General features: G+C 47.7%; 1 protein-coding gene across 2 annotated transcripts in view; it reads left to right on the top strand.

Annotated features, from left to right (window-relative positions):
* LOC142564074 (G1/S-specific cyclin-D2-like) overlaps positions 1–15,818 on the top strand; it is a 383,466-nt gene that overhangs the window by 236,458 nt on the left and 131,190 nt on the right. For both annotated transcript variants that reach the window (XM_075674904.1, XM_075674905.1), the window contains one exon: positions 7,853–7,932. The gene's annotated coding sequence lies outside the window, so the exon portion shown is untranslated. The remainder of the gene's footprint in view (positions 1–7,852; positions 7,933–15,818) is intronic.

The raw sequence follows: 15,818 nt of genomic DNA on the forward strand, positions 1-15,818 counted from the left end.
GTGTGCCTCGTTTTGCCTGACGACGTCTTTTTTCCCAGCCTAGAGAGCTTGCCGCCCGTATACGTACACGTCCTAGCGCTTACCTGAAGCGTTCGAGCGCCATGCTGCAAAGCAAATAAATAATAGTGTGCAAAAGCGGCTAATTAGGTTCGGGACACCACGCCGAAGGCTGTCTTGCTGGTGTCCAGGTGCATATCGTGTGTCCCTCCCACACGCACTCAGTGCTTACTCTCTCCCTTTATTTCCTCTTTCTATTCCCCTTTCCCCCCAGTGTAGGGTAGCGAACCGGGTGCTCGTCTGGTTGAGCTCCCTGCCTTTCCTGTACTTGCTCTCTCTCTCATCCTCTCCTTTCAAACCAAGCAGGAATGCAATGATATCGCTTTTTTCAGAATAAAAACAGGAACAGTGCAATACAGGACGAGGGAGTAGAGAGCCCAGAACAGCTCGCCTACAGCTGACAACCACAGCGCTGTGTCCTGTGACCTTTACTCGCTCGTCCTGTGTTGCGCTGTTCCTGTTTTTTTTTTAACGATGAACCAACCAGCCCCATTGAACACGCTGCTATCAGTTTCTTCGTCTCTCGGCGCGCTTTTGTAGGGTATAAGCGTGGGACTCACCACACTCCCGCCTGTACGTAAAGTGCTTCAGGCAAACCACGATCTCGGGGCAACTGTATAGTGCAGCCCTATAATGTGGGGTGCCACTCACGTGACGTTAACGTACTGTAACGCAGGCGAGGGCGCCACGAAATAGTAATGTACAGCAGGCTTTTGCGATTCATCCCGCCCCGAACTCATTTACTGGAACAGTAGCAGAACAGTAGCCCTCGTAGCAGACACTGCTATCCTGTTGTTGTAGATATATATGTAGGTGTAGAACCTTCGAAATACTGGCAGGTACCCACTCTGGGGGATTGGCCAAGAATCGCGTATGTCAAAGTAAGGTACAAAATAAGAGGAAAAAAGTTTGTAACATGTTTGTTAGAATCGAAAGATGGAGGCTGGATAGACTGTATGATTTTGTGAAATCGTGTTGTTGTTGACGCCGTCATCATCATCGTTGATGATTCTCACACAATGTTTTTGATATCAAAACACTTAATATTTCAAGTTCCGTTCCTCAATGCATATTGAACGGAACTTACCATGGTAAGCCAGGAAAGACGCAATACAAACAAACAAACAAACGAACAAAAAGTTAGGTGACGACGCCACCCTTAAGTTTCTGCGCCACTGTGACGTCATAGATTGTGGCAAGAGTCTCGTGTAGCTAAACTTTAATGGTCATCAAAAATAATAAAGAACATATGCCGTCAAAATTAATCCAGAGTGCTCCACTACAAGAAAAGGAAAATATACGTATAATAAACATCTTTATTCTGCACTTGGACCAGCGTCTCACTGCTCCAGATTGATCTGACATACCAGGGTTTCCTGGAAGTTTACATTGAGGGCAGGACAGGGATTAGGCCATAAGAATGTACGTCTATTACAGACAGCGCTATAAAAGCTTTAATGACATGATGGACATGTCACAGTTGGCGATATAAGCCCCATGAATCATCGCCGGCAATCGTATCTGGCTCATCTTTGTCTCTGTTTTATCACGCACCTGGACCACCAAAACACTGGTTGTTTGGAAAGCCCGAATCCCGGTAGGCAGGACAGGGATTAAGCAAGCTTCATAAGGATGTATTGGTCCCTCACAGAGTCGCTCACAGCTCGACTGTCGAAGTCGGGGCGAGAAGCCCCGTGGATCGTCGCCGTCAGTCGTACCTGGCTCCTCTGTTTTTGATTTCTCACACCCCGCGGGCCGCAACAACACCGTTGTCTGGAAAGTTCAGGCGGACGCTGACGTGCGTCCAGATTGTTGATGCGCCAGTTGACAATGATAAGCGAAACTAGGGAGCCTTCAAAGCAAAGGACACCAAGTCCGCGGACGCTATCGGCGCTGCGTACGAAGCAACCCAAACAGAGTTTGGGCCCAGCACGTGGGGCAGTGCCTGTGATGCTATTTGTTGGGCCCAATCAACTGCTTAATCAGTTGAGCTTTAGAAATAGCAGGGGATGTTCAAACAGTGAATTCTGTGTAGAAGCAAACACGTATGTTCAGAACGGAAGAATACGTGATGTATAAGAATATGAAGATGAATATGAAGAGGGCCCGCATTCACAAAAAGGTTATCCCTTTCAAGCTGTCCTTAAGAGCAGCTACGAGTCTCTTGCAATGCCGGGGAACACATGTATAATAATAATATATAATGTACACTAATGTAAATTATATTTCTATTAGTGAGGCGTTCGTCCAATGGCAAACAGCACGTGCGAACGAAAGGCTTGGTGAATTCGACCCAAGAATAACGCGGGGTTCGGTTTACAGTCAGATATCTTTATTATTTTTTTTTGCTTCTAGAAGCGGAATAAGTAAGTAAATAAATAAATATAATAGGTGAATAAATCAGCAGATAAACAAGTAAACAAAGGAACAAATAAATAATAGAGGGTGACGAAATCGGTTATAGAAGCAGAAAGAGCATAGTAGGCTTTCTTAATTAAATCGCTAGGTCTCGCCAGACCGTTAACCCGAGAGTTAGAGACACGCGAATAAGGCTTCTTCTTTACCCTCTTCAGCTTTCAGCCGTCTGGGAACAGGTGTCAACCGCGGCACGCGAACAGCCCGACCTCCCCCCCCCCCCGACTCACACACACACACACACCTTCCCCCAACACGGAGGCCACGACGTCTTCCGCACGCTTGGCTAGTCTTGGCTGCGGAACGAGCGCGCGAGCTTCTGCTCCAACACTAGCAGCATGCTAACAGGTGCCCGTCTGTTGCGGTCCGCCAGGGGGCACACGCGTCCACCACGCGCCTTCCCTCCCTCCGCACGCGTGTTACCGAGCTGTACAGCAGGTGGTGGGTTCCGGTCCGTTTCGGAGGGCGCCGCCATAAGGTGGCGTTGTTTAGCAACCCCGTGAGTACAGAACAGGTGCGAAGTTTCCGGCGCGCTCAGCTGAGACGCAGGCTCTGTTCTGTTTCTCCAGCAGCATCCGGACCTGTAAATCTATTGTTGTTGTTCTGTCCTGTCCGTTGCGGCAGTTTGATGCGAACGGGCTGCCACATGGCACGCACGATAAACGATAGCAGACCTGTCTCGGGCCATAACTGTGGGATTGGCTTGTGGTACTTGGTTGGCTCATAAGCCGCGGCTAATGTAAGGTGCCAGTTCGATCGGCCTTTACCGCGAATTGATATGGGGGAAACATCACGGAACCATCACTTTATCGCAGTGCTGACCGCGAATGAATTCCAAGCTGTAAGATCTCATGTAGGGGGTTTCAATAGTTTCTTACCAAGCATACTCGAGATCTGGACAAATTCCATGGTGACAGGGAAAATAACGAAACTTTTTCTGCACTTCATCTCAATATAAGTTTGTTTTCACCTTAAGGCTGCCTGGCTTTGCGTAAATGAGCATAGAGGTGGCACGCGTTCGTCACGTGGTTAGGATGCTTAATGACGTGTAAGAAATAGCAGGATCTTTATTTATTCATAGGCGCATTGGTTACAAACGGTGTCACTTAAGGTATTCAAGTGCAGACATTGATTAGCGAACAGAGTAAACATGAAAAGACAAGCTCATATATTTAAGTACACAGTGCAAATGAGATTAAAGTAACAATGAGAACCCGAACAAGTATATGCCCACATAACCGTAAGCGCCCCTCCCCCCCCCCTCTCAAAAAGAGTTACTTGTCATAAGCTGATATTAAACTCGCCTCTGACGAAACATTTAAAAAATGCCTTGGCAAAAAACCAACGGCGTAAAATATAATCCTTTTCATCTTGCAAAAAAACAGAACCCTCTACTATATCATTCACCTTGACGAAGTTCTTTCAGCATGCCTTCGCTCAGTTAACAGGATGTCGAAGCACGCGCTTGCTTCCTTCAAAAGCTCACAGCCCAGTTCCGCTGAAATACTTCATTTCTTTTGTCGGTCCTATGCAGTAATCGAGCGATCAATCAACTTGAAATGGGCGTGAAATCCGACGTGACAGTTCTTCACGGGGCCAAGCGATCCCGTGCGATCGAGAAACGTGTCTCACAGGCGTCGCAGCGTGCCCACTTCTTGTATGGTGCATCGATGCACGTAGCGGCGAGGTGGGGGGGGGGGGAGGGGGCACATCGACGCACCTTAACTTCTTGCATCTCCTTGGAAGACAACAGGGATTCTGAGATGGTGGAAAGGGCCGATAAGAGATGGGAGAGTGCCGGGAAGGATGGCGTATAAAGCGGGGCGGCCGATTTTTCAGCAAGTGTGTATACACTCCGGGGAGGACAGTGGCGCAGCGGTCCCTCCCAGCTGGTCGCTGTGATCACCAGAGCGTGACTTGGGAGCCGACGCCGCGTGGCGCTGATGGCCCATTGTGTGCCGGTCAAACGGCGCCTAAGTGACCGTTCCAAAGCGATTTCTTCAGCACACACACAAACACACACACGCACTGCTTAACGGGAAGCAGGGGGTGAGGGGGGAGGGAGAGCGGAAAGCCCTGTGAGCGCTACCTGCAGGCGGTCGTAGGCATGCTTGTCCGGCGTGGCAGCGGAAGCGCTTATATAATGACCCTAGCGATGTAGAATGCATTCTTGGAGAAGGACGTCGTAGTCTTCAGATAGTCCGGTGTGCGCCTTCTTTTTCTCTTCTCGTGAACAAGGTCTCCGGAGGTGCCGCGAGGTTAAGCGGTTGGCGCCAGAGATCTTTTTCATGACGCCGAGTATTATTCCGTACTGTTCCGGTTGTTCACCTCTCCAGAAGGTTTGACGGGAAACTTCCTTGCGATTGAACGTGCTTGATAGCTTCCGATGACATTTCGACGTGGTGGCGAAAGTGCTTATGCTGAAATAACCTATCGGTGATGTATAGTGTTTATTTCCTGAATGTCGGAGCGTTCTTTTGCACTCAGGTTCGTGCTTCTTTTTGTGAGGGACTAAGTTGGCTTCTGAGAGGTCAAGCTTGTTAGAGGTGAAGTTAGGCGAGTTGTTGACTTTTTGACAGCTTGACAGGGGAAAGCCTATATATATGCGTCTGTGTGTTAACGAGGTATGAATTGCTACAAGAGTACGGCATAGGTAAAGTGTAGTCACATTCGCATGCCTCGGAGAAACGAGAACTTCAAGGCTACTGACGCGATTAAGCGCTGTTTGCGATACATCTCCGGTATTACCAATTCTAAAACATTTCTACACTGGTAGCTGGTTTTTTGGATAGGATGACAGGAACAGTCCATGCGCTTTCATGCCATTACGCTATACCACCGTATTCAGTGACGTAATCAAGGTTTTATGTTGCCCATTACAGGCATGAGTGAGCAGCTGTTCATTGTGTGACAGTGCCTTAAACAGAGAAACTCAGGCCACCTTCCTTTCTTTTTTGTATTCCTGACGTCATTGAGCTCCTTTCCACGTGCAGTTCTAGTGCAGTGCGGAAACGTGCATATCGATGCATTGTGCTAAAGCATACAGTGCTACCGTGCCAGATGCAGGATACGGTGACTTATACGTGCGTGCACTCCTTCGCTTAGTTTTTCTGGCTACGTTTCTTCACTAAATCCATAGCGTCGTCTACGAAGGTCACGTGGTCATTGCAGCCTTAAACTCACTCTCATCCTGAGGCAAGTTCCAACTGAACCTTGCTTTGTGCCCTGTTACGATCAGCATCGACAACTCGTGAACAATTCACCGGGAAAATCAAGTGAGTATATGATACAAATTTTAGATGGATAGACGCACTTGAATGCCCATAACTTGCGTCACCTACATAATCTTGTGCATGTCTATTCGTAAGCACCTATACTTTGTTTCTCAAGGGCAGCCACAAATGTATGATTGACCCTGTTCTCGACCGCGGTTCAAGTCGACAGGTCGAGGAGTGTCTTAATCCCAAATCAATACGTGCTAATAGCAGACCCAAGTTAAATATTTGGAACGCACTGTCCCTGTTAATTACCGTCAGCCTACAAAAGACATTCGTATGATTTCGCAAGCATGCCTGGAAACAATTTGAGACCAGGTAGTTTTTCAACACCTGCGTTCATTGAGAACCGCACTTTTCGTGAAAGGTAGGAATTGTTAGTTGTGTCGAGAATAAGACAAGACTGGCAAAAAAAATGTCAGTGCTCTTGTCTACAAAGCTGTCCTTATCCTCCTCTAGTCCAAGAATGCTTCGTTATGTTTTCTATGAAATTGGTTAGAAAGCATCAACATGGCCACTTCTTCCAGCAGGAAGACGTGAATCCTATCCATGACACTACAGAACATGTGTGTTTCTACATGAGTTATTTTTGTTGTTGTTGTTGTTTTTCGGTATTCAAATAACTCCATGCATGTTTGTGAAAAGTGCTTTATTGCTGGATAGCTGTCGTATCGCATGTTGACATCCTTTACTAATTTAACAATATATTGTTTGTGGAAAATCCGGCGCTAAAATGATCGCCGGGTGCCTCCAATTACATACAAAAGAATTAAGTCGCAGTTTAGCGCTGACACTGCTCGGGATATGGTCATATATACAGGGTGTCCCAGCTAACTTTAGCCAGAGCTTAAAATACGCAGAAGCCACGTAGCTGGACAGAACAAAGATAATATTGTTTGCCGTCGCTTGGAGATAGTCAAACTATTTTTTTCCTTCCACATTTCTTTTACGGGCTCCTTTCACGCTAGGATAAACACTTTTATGTAAAACTTATTGACGAACAGACACCTGTATCGGAAGTTTTTCATGTCGTTCTACAATTTTCTCATTGACACTTTGCATCTAACTATAATATTCGAGAAGCTGGTTAATTCATTAAGAATAATTATGTAGTTCGGCGGAATGAAAAACAATAAATTATAGTATGTCCAAGCGACGGAAAACATTATTTTTGTTCTGTCCAGCTAAGTGACACTTGCATGTTTTTAAACTCTGGATAAAGTTAGCTGGGACAGCCTGTATACAACATTCGACCGGAAGCAAGAATATAAACTTCAATAATTATCTGTATATGTAAGAAATGTTTTCTAGGTAACCCAGTCGATGTATGCAGACCATGTTGCACAGGTGGCGATTGTTTCCGTAGTTCCTGCGTCCGTGTTTGCGAGTGCTGTGATTGGAATGTGGCACCTAATTCGCATCTGCCCAAAATATTTTGTGAACTCCCAGGAACATTTGTGTCCTACATGAACTGCATTTTTCATTCGTTGATTACATTACCATCATCATTTTAAGCATGGTTATTGGCCTCGTTGGTAGAAAGAATGCGAATTTTCCTTCGTCTGCGCCTCTCAGAGGCACCCCCCAGAGATTAATGGAAACCGATCTCAAAGGCCATGCTTTGCCGTACTGCAGACTCCGGGAGTTACATAGCCACCATATTTCAAGCATCCCTCATTGTATGGGGCGCAGGCATACGCAAAATTGATTTTCTTTTTGTGTGTGTGTGTGTGTGTGGGAAATAACGCAAATAACAGCGCCAAGTGCTTGAACTTATCGAACCATCCGTACCATAAAATGCAATCTTGCTGCGAAAATAAAGCGAGAACAAACCATTAGTAACCACATTTTCTTCTGCAGTGTTCTTAAAGGAAAAACGCAGATCCGTGATTAGCTATTAACAAGAACAATAATAAAAAAATTGTTATGATGCAGCATCTTTGGCACTGCTGAAATGTATTTCGTACAGATGTGAAAATGATATCCTAAAAGTTTAACTATGGCATTTAGGTGAATGCGGGCCTTACATGTCGTAAATGAAGTTGATATTACGGGTAAACATGCAATAGTGTATAATTATTTTGTCCTGCCCGTTTCTTACGCAGCGACACTCGGTGGAACGTGGGGACACTGACGCCTGCTCACGAGGGGCCACGTCGATCATTAACCAAAGAAGATAATTGTGGTAAGTAGAGCAGAATTCCAATGGCGAAAGCATATTTTCTTAGGGAGATTGCGCCTTAGCGTGGAAGAATTTGGGAGGAGGGGATGTATGATTGCATCTAGTACAACGTGCGGCAGGCATACAGACATTGCTTCATCTGAAATGTTTGGTGCCCCTGAGCATTTCAGCCAATCGTAAGCTTACTTCGTACTGTAAACCTACTTGTGTACCTTAAATTTGAGTACGTTCACCACGCAATGGCCCACCGACATACTCTCGACTGGCTTTTGACAGTGCTGGTTGGGCGCTGCTTTGATGCTGCGTACTTATTAAACCAGCAGCCAGTGGCAAGCCTTGGCCCGGTAAACTGACAAGGGAAGAACTGACTTGTTTCGCTCTTGCTTTATTGTGTAAGTACCAACAGGTTTGAAAAAGTTTGAAGGTAATCTTTCGAAAATTCAAGCTAACAATTTTCATCTTGCGCGAATTTACATTGGATGCAGCTTAGCGTGTGAAATTATTTAAAGCTCAAGATACACCAGAAGAAAAAGAAAGCCCCTAGATGGCACGTGTAACCACCCCATCTCAAGGGGGATTTTCACAACATTACCATTACCGTCACTGTTGCCTCTGGGCAGTGAAATGGTCGTGTATCCATTGTTGAAAAAAATATAAACACCTATTTTTTGTTGCTTCAAAGTTCTGTTCCATTTAGATTCTCACAGACACAGCCTCGTGTCTGCATCGTTCTTTGGCCCGCACTTGCTGTTTGTCAACAAAGGGAACCTTGCTTCAACGGTGTTCGACACGGTGCAGTGACCGTTTGCGAGCTACATCCCCTCCCTCCCCTCCTCCCCCTCTACCCCCAAAATGACGACTGCATAAAGAAGCACCGCGTCCAGGCCGAAGGCGTCGCGCGGCAATCCTTTGCTCACTAGGTTGTCCCGGGGAGGGTCGTTGCCGGCGCCTTCAGCTGCGAGGCGTCGGCAGCGGCAACCCGAGGGGTGTCAGGAGGCGGAGTATAGGTCTGGTTCAGCAGCAGTTGTCCTTGGAATGCTCCTCCGCGCGTGCCTCCTCGAGTTCGCGCCGCGGACGCCACGCGGCGCTGCCGCCCGTTGCCTGGCGGAGAAAAAAGAAACTCTTCTCCGGCGCCTGCTTCCTCTCCTTACTACTTGATCGTGCTCGCGCAGACACGCACGCACGCACGCAGACAGATACACAGACAGTGCACGAGGAGAGAGACGCACAGAAAAGCGGCTTGCGATGCACTTCCCACGTGGCCATTGCAGCGTTGCCGCCTTGCGTTCGGCGACTTTCTCTTCTTTTCGTTTCCCCTAACCTCCAACATGGCTTGCTCTTCTTCTCGGTGGTCTAGCTTCCTCGCCCTGCTGCCCGAGAGTCTCCGAGGGCCGTCGAACGCCTCGGCGTCGCTGTTCTTGTTGACTTTTGATCTCCGCAGCAGAGAGGACGGTGCTCCGAGCCGACCACACCTCGGGCCAGATTCTTTCTCCTTCGAAAAAAAAAAAAAAAAAAAAACACAGGCCGGCAGACATTGCTTTCGCCGCCGCCGCCGCCGCTGCCGGGATGGCCCGACTTACGCATTTTCGTGGGCCAGAATGACAATTTGGGCGAGGTGGCCGAGGTTCGCGACTCGAAAGCAGCGTACAAGCACGGAAAGACGTAGGAAAGACGTAGAAAAGGAAAGACGTAGAAATAAAAGTGACACCAATAAAAAAAGAAAACACATGCACTGTATGAAGGTTAGGCTAGCGTCATTATATAGACAATGAAAAAAAAAGGAAAAATACAGGGAGTTTCGCTGAGAAAATATTTGCTTTGAAGATCGTGCAAACAACTGAGATCTAACTCACGCCCCACTTTACCTGACAGGTACTTTTTGGCTATGTACCTATTCTTTTAAATCATATGTCATTTAAGCATACGAAAAATTGACTGCTGACGTTTTACAGGCCAGAACCACGGTCTGATTGTGTGGCACGCCGGAGTTGGGCGGGGCTCCGGGTTAAGTTTGGGGTTCTTCAACGTGCATCGGGATGCGGCCGCCCCGGCCGGGATTGAACCCTCGACCTCGAGCTCCGTAGCGCAATGCCATAGCCGCCGGGTATACCGCGGCGCCTCCTCTTAACATGAATTTTCCTCCCCGCACACCAGTGCATCGAGCTGCCTTTCTGTGATGAGAATCCATGGGTTTGCGCATGGTCTCACACAGTCCGCGAGGGTATACCCAGCACGACGAGGGGCAGTTTTTAAAAAAACAACTTTATTTTATTTAATGGCTAGCTGAAGGAACACGTTAATGATTTGGTGTTGCGGGCACAGACCTTTTCTGAAGCTTTGTGCACAATCGCACACGCCGGTATACCGTATCGAAAGCAAAAGCACTGATGAATACAATGATTGAAGACGCGTCGTCGCACACATGTTGACACACTTCTGGTTGAACTTGTGCGGCAAGTTTGAATAATATGGTACGCGTAAAGTGTTTCAGTAAAACAAGCGGGAAGTTCGACTGCTGACTTTTCTAGGGGTCGATACATCGTCTTGTACAACGGTTTCATTTCTTCCATTGTTTTTCGCAATGTTTAACATCGGACTGATTTTCAAAGTGGCTGGATAAGCGATTTCCGAGTATGCTAGACGCGAAGTAGTTGATGTTTTCGCATTTGACGTTCCTGTAAGAGAGTTCTGGCATCGAGTCCACATAATGTGATCTTGACAAAACTCATTGAAGAATTGTTGAAACTTCCTAATCCGCTGTGTAGATGTACGCTTTTTGGTGATTCTGATCATGTAAGAAATGTAGTTAGACTGTAAAGTTTCAACAGACTGAATTTATCCACGTCTCACCGGGATAGGAAGCAGAGCGAGGTAGTCTTAATAAAGCTATCTCTGGAAGCTGGGGACGAAAAAGGTCAAATGGAACGACTAAACTCAGGCCCAAGGTTGTGGGTTCGACGCCGGATCACTGGCGGCAAGATATGACGAAGCTGCAACGGAAGAATAAATGTGAATGCAAAAAAGAAAACCATCCCTTTGCGTGTTGGCAGTACATAACACTTTGAAGGTCTAAAGTTTACGCGGGAAGCCGAGCATTAGTACTACACCATTTCAGGTACTTCCTGAATGCCCATTACTGTTTTATTTGAGTTTCGACATGGTATAAATTTAATCTCGATAAAACATGATAAGTTAGGTGAATTTACACAGAAACAACTTGCGCGCCTAGCCCCTCCGCCACGCCCCCCCCCCCCACTTTTACGGGCTTTTTGACAAACCATAGCCCACAACTAAACTCGCAAGCTTCGAACTTCTTTTCAAGTGAAGCGAGATAATTCATCATAACGAAACCGAAAAAGGCCAATGAAAGTAAGCGTAAAAAGCGCAAGGTGGGAAAAAATGCATGCTGATCATGTTCTCCTCGTAATTTATGAGCCGAAATGTGGGTTAAGGTAGTGACCATACTAAAAAAAAAAAAAAAAACTGGCTTTCTTTCATCTTGAGATTACTTATTTTCGCTAGCACGCAGTAGTGGTTTTTTTTTTTAATTTTTACAGCACATATTGAACTTAAGAAGAACGACGTTTGCGGTCGCATTTTTCTTCGATTTTACATCTTTGTTTTGCGTCCGACAAACCGAAACATCACCTTAATTTAGAAACATCCAGTCATTCCATGCGCCCAAGAGTCAAGCAGAATGACGTTTGCGCGCCCATTTTTCTGCCGATTCTACATATTTGCTTTGCGTCCCACAAACCGAAACGTCACCTCAATTTTGAAACATCCAGTCATTCCATGCGCCCAAGAGTCGCAGCCATCGTGAGGACCACGTGACGGTAGCAGAGCCCCATTTCAATCTGACCAAAAGATACCCCCCTCCCCCAGCTCCCCTACCCCTTCACAAGGGAACCAGAACTCACGTACGTCCGACCGGCTAACGCCGGACTCCTCCAAGAAGAACCTTTCTCCACAGAGACCTACATTCGTAGACCGCGTACAAAATTAACGATCACGTCATGATCACTGAAAAAGAGGGCATCCCGCGCCCCTCTTAGGGGGGCAAGCCTTCGGGACCGAACCGAATACATAAAAGGCGGAACAGCAGAAGGAAAGGTGGCTGGTGGTGGAGCGGCTACTCCCGTCTACACGATTTTTTTTTATCTCCCGCCTTCGAATAACCTGTCTCAGCAGCGCCCCCCCCCCTCCCTTCCTCCCAAGCCCCACGCAAAGAATGCCGATGCCTCTGTATCAAGCAGCACTCAAGTACACGCATAAAAACAAAACAAACAAACAAAAAAAGAACGAACGCCTAGTACCAGTACAACAAAGCTACCCAGACGATGCAAAGGCACAGAGAAGACAAAGCACCCATAACAAAATGCGCGCCGCCGACCCAGCGGCCTGATAGTATACGCGCTCTAAGAAGGGTACCGTGGCAGTAATACGTGATGATCAAACCACGCTAAAGCCCGCTCTGGCGGAGGCCTCCTTTTCTTTTTCTAATATCAAGCTTATAGCGCTACTTAACAATTACCGCCTAAGTGACTGGGCACGTCACACACACGTACGCTGTACTCACACGCGCTTCACCCTTTGTTTCGTTTTTTTTTTTTTACTTTTCCCCTCACGTCCACCCCTCACCACTCCTACGGGCCAGCCTCGCAACACACGGACAGGGCTTGCCTGCCGCGAACCCTCCATCCTGAATACACGAACGACCTTCACCTCTTCTACCTTGGCGTACACACAAACGCACGCGTATACGAGCACACTCGAGCACGCTCGCACCCACTATCGGCGTGAAGGGGTAGCTCCCGGGACTGACCGGCCACACTTACATAAAAAAATCACCCGCCTTTCTCTCTCTGCATGCAGGAACGTCCTGCAGCCTTGTTCAGCGAGAGGAACCAGAAAACAGTGTCAGCGGTGCGCGCCCGATGAGCGCGCGCGGCAGTTTTTCTTTTCTTCTCGTCCCGCATAATGCGAGAAACGTATAATGCGAGAGACGTATAATGCGAGAGAGATGCACGCTCCTTGTTTAGGCCGACCAGGATGCGCGATCGTGATTGCAGTGCTGGCCCGCCGCGCGAACGGCCTGAAGGAGCCGCAGCTACACATGTGTATCGGAGCGAGAGACGACGCGTTGGTCTCGTGCGAGTCCCGAGCCCTGCACGTTCGCTCACGCCCGTTTTGTTATCCGTGCGCCTCCCTTACCCGGGAGCACCGCACGAGGGCCTCCGCGGCGTTACCGCATTTTCCCGGTGCTGCGATCAACTCCCACTCCCGCGGAACCTAATCCCCGCATCCTACTCACTCGCTCCAATTAATCTTGCGAGATATCTCGCGGTGGGGTGGTAACGAGTTCTTGCGAACGTTGTCCACCGTCTATTAGAGTAGACCATATTAACCCATTGTCTAAATGTCTTTGTCTGCCGGCGCAAATTTGTTCCCCCCCCGCCCCCCCCCCCCCACACACACAGACGCGCGCGCGCGCGCGCGCGCGACATGGCTTTTTCAATGGTAACACAAACAGATCCTAGATAAGAAAGCAGTATTGAGGAGCAGAGCCGAACTTATTTAAAGAGACCATGGAGTAAAATGTGAGGCCGGGTTATCAATCCGTCTAGAACTCCATTATCGTTCCATGTGTGCCAATCTGTACCCGTGTGACTGTTGCGTGGGAAATCGCAACTGCAGTTCCCGTTGCTGCTTCTCAATTTGAACCACCCGCGCCAAAACTGACGATTTGACATAATCCCCATGTGACCTGCCTCTCCAGCGCTCTCTGTGAATCAGCCAGAGCTGACATCTCATGAAAGGTGCCATAGGCCCGAATCGGTGGCGTCGCACCGATTTACCATTTTCGCCATTTTCGTTGTTTACAAAAAGCCGTGTTCTCGCTACGAAGGACCAATTCCGTATTACAGCAGCCCAATCTTCTAATCTAGCTCGACGGAATTAATGTTTTCGTGTAATGTTCCTTCAGAACAGCGCGTCCTTCACTGTGGCCACTCTTAGACCTTCGGTTGCTAGAAAGAAGGTTGTTATGAGTTCTCTTATTGTGTGATCGCCGAGGAGTTATCAACGTAAAGGTCTGATGGATAAATAAATAAATAAATAGAAGAAATAAATAAATAAATAAATAGAAGAAATATAGAAAAAGCTTGTGTGTGGCGGCGGGCATCTGTATTACTGCTATCTTTGTCTTGCGGGCATCTGAAATATGCCACTCCGAAAGACGAGTAAATAGAGCATGACGTGAACAAAGAAAGCGGTACGAATTCATGGCCAGGAAAGGCAGGCGAACAGTCGACCACAAATGCCTACTTGACCATGGAAGCCGAGAAAAAGCTGAATATCTCCGCAGCCTCACAACGCGGCCCATTCGCATCTCCTTGTATACGCGAGCAACATTGTGATGCAAGGTTTTAATGGCTGCCCTCACAGGCTGCTCAGAAATTCAACGTTTTCTGTGATCCAGTGCTCCGTAAACCTTTGTGGTCGACTGTACACTACACGAACACACTAAGACAAGAAGGGCACCACAAATTCCGTGTTGTACTATCGTTCCTATACTGTGTTCGTACTTCTTCATTACTTTGAATCCAGCAGAATCCTTCGTATAGAAAGAGCAACCATATGGCTCAGCAAACAAGCCATCCTCGGTATTCCGGAAGCCGCGCTGCGTCGTCATATTTGCATTTTCCTTCGACAAAACACGGACCCAAGTTGTAAAGTTTGGGCACATGAACAACGGTATTTGCTTGAATGGAGCGGCCCTTGCCGAGTCTTTTGGCAGTCGTGATTGGCCAGCGCACTGATGCATGCTGTGGAACACAAATCGCCATTGCGTGCCTACTATATATACCTTTCGCGGTCTGCTCCAATTCCGCTGCCGCATGGATCACGACAGAAAAAAAAGAAATCGACTGATCCATGTGACTCAACGTCCATAAGTATTGCCATGGGATGTGAGAGATATGCCGTAGAGGGGCGGGATGCGGATAAATTTTGACCACATGAGGAGCATGTGACAAGCACATGTAACGTATTCACTATTGTACGTGTTCGTACACCGGCACCGTCTGTAGACTTCCTGTTGCTCAGGTGCCCTCGAGGGACACTAAAGAGGGTGATTAGGTATTGTACCAAGCTTCTGCGGGACGGCTACTCCACAGCAGACCGGCCACTCTACTTAAGCCTAAGAGCTTAATCGTGACCATTCCACCACCTAAAAATCTTTCATGAAATGACTTGGAAGATGCTTAAGCCCCGCCCTTCAGAATGGAACGCGATAGGGCTATCGGGCCCTGTTGACGGCGACACCAACACCGGATATATTCGGACACGGGGCCCGATACAAAAGAGTCCGATCCCGGCAGCTCATACCCCCGTAAGGCAAAGGCTACGAGCAGTCACTGATGAATGGCTCATACCCACGTAAGCAAGAAAGAAAAGGGGTTTGTGTTTGAGTTTCCGCGTAACAGAATTATGTTTTCTCGTATATTCAAATTACGATGCGACGCTATCATATCTGTAGGTCGCGCGTAAGTCTGGCTTTACGAACTTTCCGAAGCATTTTACTTTGAGAAATTCAATTAGTTCAGTAACGCCTCGGCGCCACGTGGAGGCCTTGCGTGGTTGTGGTTCGGGGTAAATTTTTTCTCACGCAACGCCGCCGGCTGCGTACGCCGACACCGGATTTTCTATGACGCGGAGCCCTTAACGCTGTCGCGTTAAATGTGCTACAATTTTAGAGGCCAAGTCCTGCGGTAACCCTTAAGTTGTGAAAGCCCACTCTAAAGTATATATCATAGAGTTTCCTACAAAAATTACTTCCGGGAACCCTCGCGCTACTGTCTGTGGGAGCTGCAGGCACATGTGGTTCA

Source organism: Dermacentor variabilis, chromosome 11, assembly GCF_050947875.1.
Source record: "Dermacentor variabilis isolate Ectoservices chromosome 11, ASM5094787v1, whole genome shotgun sequence".
NCBI classification, from domain to species: Eukaryota; Metazoa; Arthropoda; class Arachnida; order Ixodida; family Ixodidae; genus Dermacentor; species Dermacentor variabilis.